The sequence below is a fragment of the Acinonyx jubatus genome, chromosome C1 (assembly GCF_027475565.1).
Source record: "Acinonyx jubatus isolate Ajub_Pintada_27869175 chromosome C1, VMU_Ajub_asm_v1.0, whole genome shotgun sequence".
NCBI classification, from domain to species: Eukaryota; Metazoa; Chordata; class Mammalia; order Carnivora; family Felidae; genus Acinonyx; species Acinonyx jubatus.
Window position 1 is genome coordinate 47,604,876 of NC_069381.1, and position 15,998 is coordinate 47,620,873.

Sequence of the window (15,998 nt, forward strand, 5' to 3'; positions counted from 1 at the left end):
ATGCGGGGCTTGAACTCATGAACCATCAGATTATGACCTGAGCCAAAATTGCATGCTCAACCGACTGAGCCACCTAGGCACCTCAGGTTTTCTTTTGTTTTTAAAGATATTTTCCCTTTTTTTTCCTAATGAGTCTGTGCTATGTTTGATCCTGGGAAAAAGGGGAATAAATCGATGCAATAAAATGTTCTTTTAAATCTTACTAAAATTATGAGGGAAAGCTGTAAATCCAGGCAAAGATGTAGGGGTTCCAGGCTAAAGCAGTTAAGAGGTGGCCATGAGGGGCGACTGGGTGGCCCAGTCGGTTAAGCACCCGACTTCAGCTCAGGTCATGATCTCACAGTTCATGGGCTCGAGCCCCACATCAGGCTCTGTGCTGACAGCTCGGAGCCTGGAATCTGCTTTGGATTCTACATCTCCTCGCTCTCTCTGCCTTTTTCCTGTTCACACTCTCTCTGTCTGTCTGTCTCTCTCTCTCTCTCTCAAAAATAAACATTAAAAAAAAAAAAGAGGTGGCCATGAGAGTAGGCACTGCCCATTGTCATTTTCTTGTAACTTGCTAAGCAACTTTGTGTCCGGTGTGCAGTGCTGTAGGGACAGTAGATACTACCTCCTTAGGAGAGTATTCTAGGCCCTCCATAGTCGCGGGAGCCTGCCATCTGTGCTGGTCGCTTGCCGGGCTCCACGGCGCCCTGTGACACATCTTTCCTCGACAAGCAAGCTCTACCATGTCTCTGTGCCTGTGCATACACCCTGCTGGAAATGCCTTTCCCTCACCCCCACGAGGAAGATGTGACCTTCCTTTCAGACTCAGCTTTAGTAGCCCTTTTCCCAGGACCGCTTCCCTGGTTTTTCCTACATTCCCCAGGCAAACTGGACATGTTCTGCTCTCCATGCTTGTTTAGAATTCAGCTATGAAATACTTGGCACTTTACGCCAGAACTGCTGATGTACTTACCTGTCTCTCGCTGGCATAGGAACCGCCTTCTGTTCACTCTCTTGTTTCTTTAACTATTTATTTCATTCAACTAACACTGACTGAGCTCTACTACCCGCCAGGTTCTGGGCACTGGGGGTACAAAAAGGAAAAGACAAAGATGCCCCCTCGAAGGGACTTATGGTCTAACAGAAAAAATTAATATTTCTCTCCCATAAAGTAAGGGATGTAAGGGAGAAAGACAGTCTTCATGGAGGAACATTTCATTTCAACTTAGTGGTGAAGAGTAGGTAGAATTTAACCAAGCAGATTTTTTTTTAATTTTCAAAGAAAGAAAACAAGAAAGAAAGAAGAGAAAGAGAGAAAGAGAGAAAGAGAGAAAGAAAGAAAGAAAGAAAACAAACAAAAGGAAGGAAGGAAGGAAAGAAGGAAGGAAAGGAAGGAAGGAAGGAAAGAAGGAAGGAAGGAAAGAAGGAAGGAAAGAAGGAAAGAAGGAAGGAAGGAAGGAAAGAAGGAAAGAAGGAAGGAAGGAAAGAAGAAAGGAAGGAAAGAAGGAAGGAAGGAAGGAAGGAAGGAAAGAAGGAAGGAAGGAAGGAAGGAAGGAAGGAAGGAAAGAAGGAAGGAAAGAAGGAAAGAAGGAAGGAAGGAAAGAAGGAAGGAAAGAAGGAAGGAAGGAAGGAAGGAAGGAAGGAAGGAAGGAAGGAAGGAAAGAAGGAAGGAAAGAGAGAAGGAAGGAAGGAAGGAAGGAAGGAAGGAAGGAAGGAAGGAAGGAAAGAAGGAAGGAAAGAAGGAAGGAAGGAAAGAAGGAAGGAAATAAGAAAGGAAGGAAGGAAGGAAGGAAGGAAGGAAGGAAGATCAATCCAGGCAGAATAAATAGCAGCAGAGAGGCTTAAAATGGCCCATCTTATGTAGGCACTCTGAGGTGATTCCAGGTGAAGTGAGAAGAGAAGGAGGAGAAGCCTTGGAGTAAGGGGTAGGTCTGTGTCCAGTGTGGCGAGCTGTGTGTGCTGGGATAGGAAACTGTGCTTTTTTCAGTGACCCAACGTTATTGAAAGCTTGCAGAATCCTCATCAGATTAGTGAGCTAGGAAGATTATTCATCTCTGTGTTCTGAGTGCCGAGAATAATAGAAGCTTAAGAAACATTTGGTGCTGAATCTGAATGTCTCCGCCTATTCTAAGACAGAGGCCAGGCTACCTGCCAAGGGAAGGAGAAACACTCTGCTCTGGTGGCATTGGAACTACAGGCAGTTCTTGCCTTCAAAAACTTGAAGTCCATTCAACAGGCTGCTTAGTTGATGCCCATTCCTCAGTCCTGACTACTATTGCCTAGACCATGTGCAAATCAGGGGAGCACAGCAAACACCTTTCCTTTCCCTCTCCCACTCTGTCCATCAGTTACCAAGACCTGTGATTTCCATCTAACTTCATCCCTCAGATCAGCCCTTTCTCAGCAACAGGCTAGACCTACCAGACTTAAGGTCTCTGTGAGAGGCAGCTTCTGAAGAGGCTCTCTGTGATCCCTGTACTAGCTGGCTAGGTCTGTTATAGCAAAGCACCACACAAACTGAGTGGTTTAAGCAACAGAAAATTATTGTTCTACAGTTCTGGAAGCTATAAGTCTGAGATCAGGGTATTGGCAGAGTTGGTTCCTTCTGGGGGCTGTGAAGGATAGTCTGCTCCAGGCCTCTCCCCTTGTAGATGGCTGTCTTAATGTTCACACAGTGTTCTCCTAGTGTGCGTATCAGTCTCCAAGTTTCCCCTTCCTATAACGGTACCAGTTATACTGGATTATGGCTCACCTAAGAGACCTCATTTTAGTTTTATTTCCTTAGTAAAGACCCTATCTCTAAATAAGTCATACTCTGAGGTACTAAAGGTTAGGACTTCAACATGTAAATTTGGGGATGACACGATTCAACTCATAACATCCCATTGATATTTCAGCCCTTATGTAATCCTCTCCCCTTGAGTGTTGGCTGGACCTACTGACTTGTTTCTAAAGAACAAAAGACAACAAAAGGATCGGGTGTCACTTCTAACATTAGGTTACGAAAGAGTGTGACTTTTGACTTGTCGTTCTCTCTCTGGTCCTTCTTACTTGCTTAGATAAAGGAAACTGCCATGTTGTCAGCTGCTCAACAGAAAAGTCAATGGCAACAAACTGAAGGCAGCCTCCGGCCAATAGTCAGCAGGGAAGTGAACCCTGCCAACAACCATATGAGTTAGGTTGGATGCCACTCCTCTCTGAGTTGAGCCTCAGTTGACTGTGACTCTGGCTAACACCTGACCGCAAATTTGTGAGAGACCCTGAAATGGAGGGCTAGCTAAGCCATCCTTGGATAAGTCACGCCTAGAGGAATACTGGTGTTTCAAGCCACTAAGCTTTGGGGTCATTTGTTATGCAGCAATAGCCAATTGATAGATTCTCTATTCCCTCAGACTGGACCTCTTTCTGTCCACCTCCTCCCTGCACCCTTTGCGACTTCTCTAAATGTAAATATGACTGTGAAATTTCCCCAATTAAAAATCTGCTATGGTTCCCCCATTGCTCTCAGGATAAAATTCAAATTCTTTAGCACTTCCAGGCCCCATCTTTACCTGCAGGCTCTGGAAGTCTTTGATAGAATATCATTTGCCTTAAAGAAGCCAGAGTTGGGTTCCAATTCTGGCTGTGCTAGTTACTGTTGGTGTGGCCTCTGCGGTCGGCCCCCTCATCTGCGAAATCAGGATATGAATTTGTTATTTAACCAACACTTATTCAAAGCTCACTCCATATAGGATCTGTGCTAGGTACAAAAAACACAATTGAAAATAAGAAATGGTCCCTGCCTCCAAGGAACAAAAAACAATCGAGTCTTTAACAACTGCAGATGTGACACATACCATGATGAAAGAAGCGTCGGGAATTAAAAGTTAATATGCACTGAACAGTTCTTGAACACGTGGCACTTTAGATGTACTTACCATGTAACGCCACAGCAGTCCTAGGAGGTATGAACTACTACCTCTACATTACAGATGAGCAAAATGAGGCTGAGAGAAGTCAACTAACTTGCCTAAGATCACACACATAGTAAGTGGAAAGAACAGAGTCAAACCATGGTTTCTATCACTCCAAAGCTCTGTTTCCTACTGTGCTCTGTTCTTTGTTAATGGATGTCATAGGTGGGGTCTCAAGAGACAGACACTGAGACGGGTTTGGGATACAAGGGGTTTCTTGGTGATGGACATTTATGTGAGGAAGGAGCAGGACTGGGCAGAAGAAGAAGTTGAACCTCAACACAGACCAACCTGGCAAAGGGCTCTGGACCCAATTGCCCAACAGCGACGTCTTCCATGAGGCTAAAAACGAAGATTCCTTTATGTCGCTGCCTTCCTCAGTACTGATGACTGCAGGGCTATGATTCCCAGGCAAAGCGGTTTTCTACAGCTCAGGCTGACCCTAGGGGAGCTGACAGCTGGAAATGACCTGCTGACCACACTCCTTTCTTGCAGGGGATCTGGGCAGCGGGTCCCTGTGTCTGTCACAAGGAGTGGACACACAACTCTTACAGAAGGGCATGTGAAAGACATCTGGGGGGAGGTGACACCGAATCCTAAAGGAGTTTGCCTAAAGGGAGGGCAGGGGCATTTGGAGCTGCTAGCTAAAATCAGGAGAGAAAAGAAAGGATTAGGGATTGGAATGGAGAGGAAAAGACAGGAAGCAAATAAGAGGATACTTACACCAGCATTTCACCTCCATGGACTTTCTCTGACCATCAGAGTCATGGCAAGATAAAAGGCTTGCCTTTCCCGTTGCACCCTGTCCTCATTGAAGTCATTTCCATCAGGGTCTCCTAAGTGCTTCCTAGGGATCTTCTGTCCTGCACAACTCAGGCTTCGTGGATGTTGTGCCTAAAAATGCAGCAAGTTGGGCAGATGAGGGAGCAAATCTGCTCTGTGACCTTCTTGGCAAGGAAGGGGTGCATTAGTAAGTAGATGAGCCTAGGAACATGGAACCCTTAGTTAGGAGACAATAGGAAGTCTGTGATCAACATCAGGTAGGACTCTGTAAATAACTGAATCCCAATCAGTGTTTGAGCTCAGGGCCCTGGGATGTGAGAGAGTGAGCAAACATGGGGAGCAAGCAGGAGCATGACAAGGACTGCCGTGCCAGAGGCCGGGGCCAAACCAAGGGGCATTTCATTTATTTATGTATCCACACATCCTGTCTCTCATTTGTTCATCCAGCCAGCCAGCCAGCCATTCTGCTGTACATTAAATATTTACATGAAAGACAGTGTTTGACTTCCCTCTCGCCACCGATCCTTTGCAGAAAAGAGATCATTAGTAAGACGGAGCAAAGACATAAAGGTTGTGTCAGCACAAAAATATATTGAAAGTTGGTCAGTATTATGAAGAGAAATGCTGATTATGCTCATTGATGTTCCACTCTGAATACTTGGAAGGCCTAAGAGCTTTACAGACTTATCATCTCCTAGTAAGGTGCTGGGTTGCCCAAGTTTGGCTCAGATTAGAAGGCTAAGGGCAGTTCTCACCCCTTTGGGTTGCAGCTAAGATTCCAGGCAGGGGATGAGGAAGTACATGCAGGAAATGGGTGGGAAAAAAAGAAGGGGAGAATCAAAGGAGGAAGAAAGGTCCCAGATCCCAAACGTCTGTGTGAGTTGGACTCTGGCATGGGAGTTGGTGACCTTTATGTACACTGCCATGAAAAGGATTTTCACTTTGATTATGAGAAATACCCACAAGCTCTTCCAGATATTTTGTTCCAACTAGGACCAGCCTTTCCAAGGTACTGGGGACACCAGCATGGATTAAGATGCAATCCCAGCTCAGGATCACTCACATCCTGAGGGAGACAGCAGACAAGCAGAGAAGCATTAACAGAGGACGGTACTGTTGATAAGACAGACACCTCTCCCAAACGTGGACATTCAGGAAGACTTCCCAGGGGGGTGTGATGGCCAAGAGGCTGAAAGATGTGTTGGAGACACCCAGGCAAGGAAGAAGTAACAAGCATTCCAGACAGTAGGATCAACTTGTGAAGAGAGGCATGGCAACGGATGTGTTAGAGAAAAGGTACGAGTGGGAAGGAGACACTGATATTAGGCCCAGAGCTAGATCATGAAGTACCGTGTATGCCAGGATAAGAGATTAAACTTTATTCTGAATGCTATAGGGAGCCATTTGAAGAGCATTCCATACAACTATGATCTTGAGTCACTGAGATGGAACTGTTGGAATTTCTTGGATGCCTTGAACAGCTTACCTCTGGGTCCTAGGCTCTGATGTCTGGCCTGAAATTCATGCAGCCTTTGGCTTCATTCTCTGCCCTGGGAGCAGGGACTGACACCCCTGGCCCAGATGATGGGCTCATTTCCATGGTATTGGGCCATTGGGTGGAGCCTCTTTAGGTGGGGCCTTCCAGAAATGAGCTGCAGGCCCATGATGTCAGAGGGGTGGGACATGGGGAATGGATGGGGCGGAACAGCTGCTATCACTGTCCCTCCTGTTCCCTCCTGAGAAATCACAAATCAACCCCCTCCTGCAGGCTGCTGATCAAGAAGTCCTTGCGCTTCTAGAGCAATTCAACCTTTTGTAAAAACGAATTACTCCTGGAGAATGTAGGGCTGTGAAAAGACCTCAAGCTTTATAGTCAAGTTGATCTAGATTCCCTCTGTTACAAGCTGTGAGAGCTTCCACAAGTTAATTACTTTCTCTGAACCTGAGTTCTTTATCTATAAGATGGAGATAATATCTCTCTTGCCGGGTTATTAGGAGCATCGAATAACAAAATATTATAAATTGTTGGCAGTATCTATTTAGTTCTGCCCAGATAATTTTCTGCTTGTGCAATTTTACTCATTGGTCATCCAGGACCTACTCAATTCAGTTTTCTGCCCTAGTAATAGAAATAGGAAAATATTATGTGAAAATATGAGTTCCATTGACCGAACTAAAACATGTGGCTCATCATGAACTTATGTTGGGAAAATACACCAAGTCAGGCACCATGGATTTATGAAATTGGAATGCAAAGAACCCAGGACTCAAAGCAGCAAGACCTGATTGATTTCCTTTCTCTATCCATGCGCTTGGCCAAGTCCCCTCTCTGGAAAATAAAGTCCCTTCTAGACTCGATGGTCTCCAGAACAAGATAATAAATTATTAGACTCCAGTAAGTCACACTTATGAGGGCATTGAAGAACACCAAAGGGTGTCCCTCCTTTTTTTCTTTTTGTCCCATGTAAGCCCTGTATGTTTCCATCCAGACCTGCTGCTAAGGAAGAAGCAATTCTTCCTCAGAAAAAGAGTTAAAAAGTTCACGCTCCAAGAATGAATCATAAACTATTCCGAGAATGTCAGCGAGAAATATGGCATACCCTGGGGGACCCCCATGAGGTGAGAGAGGAGAACAGCTGGAGTTGCCACAGGCTGAGCCCGAAGTCTCCAGTCGGGATCCAACCAGATTAATATGGTGCAATGCCAAGGTGGGACTTCTCTTCCCTTGTTTCTCTCCTTGTCTTTTGCAAACAGGAATCCTTTCAAGGGCACACCCATTGACACAGTCTCTAACTTCTGTTTACTAGATAAGGGAACTACCTTTGGAATCAAACATCTGGATAGCAAACCCAATTCTGCCAATTAATATGTGATTTTTGGCAAGTGAATTCCTTTCTCTGAACTTCAATTTCTTCATCTGCCAAACAGGAATACAAATATCTATTCTCTAAGATTTTTTTAAAGATCTTCAGCCCAACATCCTAGGAGGGGCTCCATCAATGGCAGCTAATATTTTGGAAGAGTGTAGCTGGGTGGAGTGGCCATGTGCTTCTGGATGGCTTAGGCCCTCTCTGAATCATCCTGAGTCCCAATGGATATGTACAAATTACAAGGCTAGCTTTGGTTTCCATCTACAGAGCAGATGTCTCTAAGGTGCAGGAAGGGCAGAGACTTTTTGCAGCAACATAAAAGGTGAAAGAGAACTTCCAAGAGGCCAAGAGGCCAGGAGATCAGGCCTGGCTACTGAGCCTGAATTTGGACGTGTAGCTGAGCCATACTGGAGAGGTGGGGTCTAAGGGGTGGAGTAAGCTGTGCGCGACTCATCCAGTAATCATTCGATAATTCTCTACTGAGCACCTACTATATGTCAGCCACTGGTTCTGGAAACTAGGGATACAGTAGAGAACAAGCCATTGTCCTTGCTTTCCTGAAGCTGACAGTCTAGTGGAGGAACAAAATAAATAACTAATATCTTTCAGGTAGTACTTCCCTCATTCAGGCAAGTCAACCCCAGGTTTCTGAATGGATGCAGAAGGCTTGATTAGGGCATAGAGACAGCAGCCTCTGTCCCTGGATGGGTGTCAGGAGCAGTTCAGTTACTGGTGTTGGAAGCACAGGTTCTGAAGTCAGCGCAGGAGGAAACCTCACTCCACCAGTTATAAACTGTGGGCCTTGGGCACATTAACTGACCTCTTGGAGCTTTAGTCTCCTGCTCTGTAAAAGAGATTAAAATGCAGTTTACCTCTGGGATCACTATGAGGATTAAATGAGATGATAGATGTAAGTGCTTAGCAAAGCACCGAGTTCAGAGTGAATACTTAGTAAAGGTAAATCATTCATTAGATTGCTATTATCCTCTGAATAAGCATGGCCAGAATGTGCAGATTCATATGGACTGGGATCCCAAGAAAAAGAGTGACTGGGTGCATGACAAAGACTTTGTAACTGAGCCGGGAGCCTAGTCCTAGATCCAGAGATGAGTGCGGGAAGACAAAGGGCACTCAGGGTGGGTGTGAAGGGGGAAGAAAACAGAATCCAATGGTCAATGCCAAGTATGGAACCTGAGCCCAATTGGCAGCTGAGCAAACATAAAGAACTCACAATCTGGGGTACAAAGAGAGAATAGTATTCAAGCCAAAGAGTAGCTAGTAATACCTCATCTGGACTGAATACTTCTGTGTGCCAAGCTCTATGGAAGTGTTTGATATGCATGATGCCATTAAGTAATTCAGCAGCTCTCTGTGATGGGCATTACTGTATTTCATTTTTACAAATAAGGAAACTAAGACTCAAAGTGATAGTGACTTACCTAAAGCCAACCAGCCAAGAATTGGTCTTGAACCTGGGTTCAAACCCAGATGTACTTAATGCCAAAGCTGATGTTCTCAGACATAAGGTCATTTTGTTTCTCCCCACACCCACCTGGCCTCCTTCAGTTAGGTTTGTTACCTTCATTCAAGTGACAAACATGTATTAAGCATCACCTGTGGCAGCCATTTACGATGAGTTGACCTGTGTTAGAGTCCTCAATCACTCTTATTAATACCGAGAGGAGGGTGGCACAAAAGAGCCATGCCTCAGGAATCAGACAGATCTGGATGACTGGTGGGGAGACACTGGGCAGCTTCTGACAGCCCAATTCCTCAAAACTTACCTTCAGAGACATAGAGCTAACACAGGCTTCAGCATGTTGAATTGCTCTGAAATGGTACTATAGAATGAACCTGGGTCTCTGAGTCAGAAATGCTGGTCGCAGGACTTGGACTAATCATTTGGCCTGCCAGATCCTCAGTTTCCTCCACTGCAAAACCAGTACTTAAGACTAGGGCCTGAAAATAAACTTCTGGGATGACAGAAGGACCTTGATTGAGCCTTGAATTAAAATCCTTGAGCTCAAATCCCACATCGACCGTAAACCTATTCTGTGACTTTTAGCGATTCAACCTCCTAACCCCAGCTTACCTTAATCCTTGGTTTCTTTGTTAAATAGAAATAAATTATCAATCAATATTCAGCATGCCCCTCAAGTAGTGGCTGTTTTTTCTCCCACATCCTTGAATCACTGGGACTGGGACTTGAGATCAATTACATATCCTCCTTCTTGCATCTAGCTAATGGCTCCTTCCCCCTCCATTCTACTTTACCCCATGTTGGCTAATACATTTCTGGAATCCATTGTATTGTCTTCTGAGGTTCTTTCCAGAGTGTTAGATCTTGAATCACAGGATAGTATTCTTATACCAATACATTTTCAGATCCCACTTTATGTCCTGCCTTCCTTGATTTATCATGCTTTGGATTCAGGTCCAAATGTACCCTCCCCGTTCTTGCTGCTTTGTGCTGTATAGGTCCTTCAGCTTCTTCGGAGTATAGCCCCTCCCCTCCCTTAGTGAGCCCGGCACTTCCTCTGCTTGGTTTTGTTTGGACTTGACATAATTACTGGTCTAATGGTCACGAGGATAAGTGTAGATGAATCCTTGGCAGGGGCATTTTGTCTTGCAAAGCATAGGCTTTTGTATCATCATCAAAGACGGAGCACCATCTTTTAACAAACATGAGTGCACCAATTCTACAGACCAAGAGGGTGTAGAGATATGTGGAGTCTCAAGGTTTCCACATGCAATCAATGTAGATGTTCCCACCCCAAGTCTCAGGATCCTTTTCATTCCCAATCAGATCTTTGGCCTTGGTTGAGTTGGCTCACTGTGGTTGAGGATTCAGGCTTCTCTAGAGCTCTGCTACCTTTATAAGTAAGTTCTGGGTCTGAGCCTCACTTTTTTTCTGTCTTCTGGCGAAAGTAATTGAGCATCTCCCTGGATGCTCTGATTTTTATGTTTTACCATGAATTGATGATTAAACACTCCAATCCTTCATATATTTTTTCATATATTTTTTAATGCATTAATTGTCCTCAACCATCCAATTCCATTGTCCTTATAATTCCTCTTTCCCCCTAAACCTCTTAAATGGCTGAAATATTGCAATGGCTAGTACATTTCTTTCCACTGGTCTCTCATTCTCTCCATGCACCACTAACTGAAGTGTCTACAACTGTATGGCTGGGGCATGCCAGGGGCTATCAGAGCTCCACATTCCTCTAGCAGTAGGGTTCTCACTGCCCACCAGGATGCCCATTCTGAGTTATCACCCACAGAAACAAGGAGTCAAGTGTCTGTACCTCTGCTTCAACCAGTCACTGGATGTGGACTGCTCCTAGAGAGTGGGGCAAAATGTCGTCAAGTTAGTTTCTCCTGTTAAGGGCAATTTCAGGAGAGGGATGTAGATGTGGGCCCTCAGCAGCTTCCAGAAGCTGGGGGAATGAGCACCTTGATCCTGATCTGTACCACTCAACTCAACATTTTTGATGATCCCTTGAAATGATAGGAACACTCTTACCACCACCATCCACACTGCATGCGTCTGCTCAAATGTCATCTTTCCAGTGAGTCCTTTCCCTGGTCTCCTCTATTCCTCTTGCCCTTGTTTCATTTTTCTCCCCAGCACTTATCTCCACCTGAAACTCTTGTAGATTATTCATCTCCTATATTCAGATTGCATAGTGTAGACCTATGGTACCCCATCACCTAGAAGAGAGCCTGGTACAAGGTAGTCCCCAACACACATAAATAAAATACCAATATTGATATGTTCCTATTTCATACACCCACTGAAATTTTACTAAGGACTAAAATAAGTCTATGGGAAAGAATCAAGCTCACAGTAGACACTCAATGCAAATAAATGTATAAAAATATAAATGTACATAAAGAAATGTTTGTAAATATATGTTTGTAAGTGGCATTGGGATAAGGAAAAAGATCTTTCTTCTTTGCAGAAACACATTGCCATTTGAGCAATTCAGCAGCCAGGGACAGAGACTCAACTTCTTACTCAGGGCTTAAGGGCAGGCCTTTGACTTCTGTAAGGTAGGGAGATTTAGAACTCACTTTTATTTCTTCCAGCACCAGCATTTAATTGCAGACTTAACAGCAGCTTGGGCCTATAAAAGATTCACCTTGTTTCTCTGAATGTATACATTATTTACCATACAGTCTATAAAATATTTACCCATTTCTCAGCCGACTGCACCCTGCTCAGTCTTAACTACCTCATTGCTGTTCGAAGCCGATCAAATAGGCGGCTGGCACCTCTCCAGCAATGGACCGAGCAAGCAGCTGGAAGGGGACCATATTTTATGCATTTGTCAGAGCACATAGCAATCAAGGGTGTTGAAAGCCTTTCTGAAAGTACTAGGGAGGGGTGTGGGTCCTTAATCCCTTCCCACCTCCACCCACCCACTCTAAAACATGACTGTCTTTGCCAGGCCCAGTACATTCATCTATTTGGGATATACTTACAGAGCACCAATTGTGTCCTATACGCCTCGGGGAGATAGATGGGAATAATGCACATTCCTGTGCCCTTGTTGGGGAAAACAAACCCAATGATAAAGACTCACAGGGAGCAGAGCTCCTAGGTATTGAGCTATCTCCCCGTGCAGCTGGTGTGTATGAAACACATGGCCTTGTAAGCCAGTTTGGGATTGAAACTCTGTCTTAGCCCATCACTTACGAGCATATAACCCTGGGCAAGTTCGCTAAACTCTTTTGCCTCAGTTTCCCCAGGACATCATAATAGTCCTAATTTCATGGGATTACTGAGCCCGTGGTGCCCAGCTCTTGGAAAGTACTCAGTAAAGGTTAGAGATGAGGAGGAAGGGGGGAGAAAATTCTGAGGACAGTTCTACATGGTGAATATGTTATGATCCTCACTGTACAGAGGAGACACTGAGATTTAGAAAATTAAGGGGCACCTGGGTGGCTCAGTCAGTTGAGCATCTGACTTAGGCTCAGGTCATGATCTCAGGGTTCGTGGGTTCGAGCCCTGTGTCAGGCCCTGTGCTGACAGCTCAGAGCTCAGAGCCTGCTTTGGATTCTGTCTCCCTTTTTGCCCCTCCCCTGCTCACACTCTGTCTCTCAAAAATAAATAAATAAATAAATAAATAAATAAATAAATAAATAAATAAATTTTTTTAAAAAGGGGCACCTGGGTGGCAGAGTTGGTTGTATGTCTGACTCTTGAGATCTTGGCTCAAGTCATGATCTCACCATTCCTGAGTTCGAGCCCACATCGGGCTCTATGCTGATGGTGCAGAGCCTGCTTGGGATTCTGTCTCTGCTTCTCTCTGCCGCTCTGCAACTTGTGTTCTCTCTCTCTCTCTCTCTCTCTCTCTCTCTCAATCTCTCTCTCTCAAAGTAAATAAATAAACATAAACATTTTTAGAAAATTAAGTAGTGTGCCAAGGTCCGCTTATAATAAGTGGAAGAACCAGGATTCAAGCCCACGTCTGCCTAATTCCACTGTTGGCACACGTGCACACACCCACATTCCCTTATACACACTTATATGAAAATGTGGCATAACCACCATGTGTACCACAGTTTCAGTGATGCTCCCAACCAACCCTCAGTGAGTTTGGATATCCTGTTATTTGCCCTGATGGCGTCTCTTTCATGGCAGTTGTCGTGCTCATAATAATTCATCAACCTGATCATTGTTTGCTGCTGTCTGGGTCCTTCCTTAAGCAATGTGCAGACAGGGGCCGTGTTCGACAGGTGTTCCCAGTGTCTGGGGAAATGAATGCTCCACACGCATTGTCATTTCTTCTTTGCAACAATGCAAGGATGGAAGTAATATTGTTCTTTCTGTCTTATTGCCAGTGAAACTGAAGCTCAAGGCAAGGAAACGACTCATCCAAGAACACATAGCTAAAAAAAAAAAAAAAAAAAATGGGAGAACTAAGATGTTAACCCAGCTCAGTCGAATTCAGAAGCCCATGTCCCTTCCATTGGGCCGGCCGGCTCTCTCCTCGAGAAGGGAGAAAGCCAGAGGACAAGGGTAGAGGAACAAACTTCTATGTATGAAAGACCACGGTGGCAGGCATTCTGCTGAAGCTCTTTGTCAACACGATCTCTTTTACACCTCATGACGAATTTGTGTTCAAAACATTTTTGCTAAAAGAAGTTTTTTGCAAACTCAGTTGCAAACCTTGCTGGCGTAAATTGGCAAGGAGGAGAGGAGGCTGGCACTGAGTGGGAAGTGAGTAAGTGTAATGGACAAGGCTACAAAGCCCTTCAATGCAGCTCTTCACTCCAATACGTCATGTCCAGAGAACAAGGCCAGCTCAGGTGTGACTCAAGTCAATGCCAATGTTGGAAGCTTGGTCCAGGGTGAGGAAGACAAAGCAGATGTTTGACTCCGTTGATTTGACTCTGACTCAGGCCGTATTCCCTCCCTGCCATACTAACACTCCTTCTCTTTGCTTTAAAAAAGAAAACACAGATACCATTTATCTTCTCAGTTTTTTACATTCAGTGGCTATTTGGTTCTTAATGAACACTACTGGTAGACATATTTGGCACAAAACAAAGTTGATAATGGATAAAACCACACATAGCATGATGTGCTTTTGACGATAAATGGACAGGAATGTCAATTCTTCGTAAACAAGAACAAATTTTCAAATGAATTTTGTGGAAGTAATGCTCACAAAAGAAAACTGGCAGTGGCAGAAAGCTATAATCTGTTCAACTTAACATGGGAAAAATGATGATGGATTAATAAAACATTTATTTTATTTTTAAAATTTTTTAAATGTTTACTTGTTTTTGAGAGAGAGAGAGAGAGAGAGAAAGAGCATGAGTGGGAGAAGCAAAGAGAGAGGGTGATACAGAACCCAAAGCAGGCTCCAGGCTCTGAGCTGTCAGCATAGAGCCCAATGTGGGGCTCGAACCTGCGAACTGCAAGATCATGACCAGAGCCGATGTAGATGCTCAACCAACTGAGCGACCCAGTCTCCCTAAAATATTCATTTTAGAATTTACAAAGAAATATTTGATTCTAATAAAATTAAAATGGGAAAATCATAGTGAACTGTGCTACATAAAAATTCAATCAAAAATAAAAAATGGCTCCAGGTACGTGAGTGGCTCAGTCAGGAGCATTCCAACTCTTGATTTTGGCTCAGGTCATGATCCCAGGATCATGGGATAGAGCACCATGTCAGGCTCTGCATGGAGTCTGCTTGGGATTCTCTCTCTCTCTCCCTCTGCCTCTCTTCCCCACTCGTACTCTCTCTCATTCAATTAACAAACAAATAAACAAATAAAATATTAAAATACAAACTGGTTCAATACAATTTGCTCCAGAAAACAAATGTTTGACCTTACATTCATGTGAATATAATATAGATTAAAATAGTTGTTTCATGTAGTCACAGTTGAAATATCTTTAGGATTAAATCCAAGGTCTCCAAGCATCCTATTCATTTCATCCAGAGTCTAGTGCTGTGAGGGGACATTGTCTCTCATCTTTACAACACTTTGTCATAAGGTTGCAATCCTCTAATTTTTAGATGAGGAAATGGAAATTCAGAAAAAGTGAGCAATTCGTCCTGGGTAATACATGATTTAGTGCCAGGGACAGCACTATTTGTTGATTAAACCACAATAGTCTCATCAGAGTGAGGGTCACCTAGACTTCCCTTCCTGGAATTCAGGACATTTTACGAGGGGTGGGGTAACTTCTATCTTCTCCTCCTCTCCAGCCAGTAGGGTGTGGCTGTGCCTTGTTCAGGGTGAAAATGTTGAGACCCCAGGAAAGCAATCAACTAGCCTATGGTTTCAAATTGCATAAAAGACCAGGCCTTGGGCACCTGGGTGGCTCAATCAGTTTAGCATCGGACTTCAGCTCAGTGCATGATCCCACAGTTTGTGAGTTTGAGCCCCGCATCGGGCTCTGTGCCAACAGCTCAGAGCCTGGAGCCTGCTTCGGATTCTGTGTGTGTGTGCGTCTCTCTCTCTCTGCCCCTCCCCTGCTCTACTCTTTCTCTGTGTCTCTCTCTCAAAAAAAGGAATAAATGTAAAAAAAAAAAAAATGTTTTTAATAAAAAATAAAAGACCAGGCCTTTCCTGATCCCCAGTCTACCATTCTCTTTATTCTATGAAATGACCTATAGAATAATGCCATTTTTACAAAGTAACTAGAAGCAGAGAGCTCTTTGATCCAGGACGAGTAGAGTTGTGTGGCATGTGAAGTGATTTATTCATGGCTGATAGCATTCAGGGAGTTTTTCTCCAGGCCACCAATCGTCCTCCACCCTCACCCCTGTCCCAAGTAAAACTATCCTTCAAAGATGCCCTAAAGAATATATCCTTCAAAAAAGAACCCATGGGTCTTGTACTTACTATTTAACTCTCAGAGAGTGAAGAGAAGGGG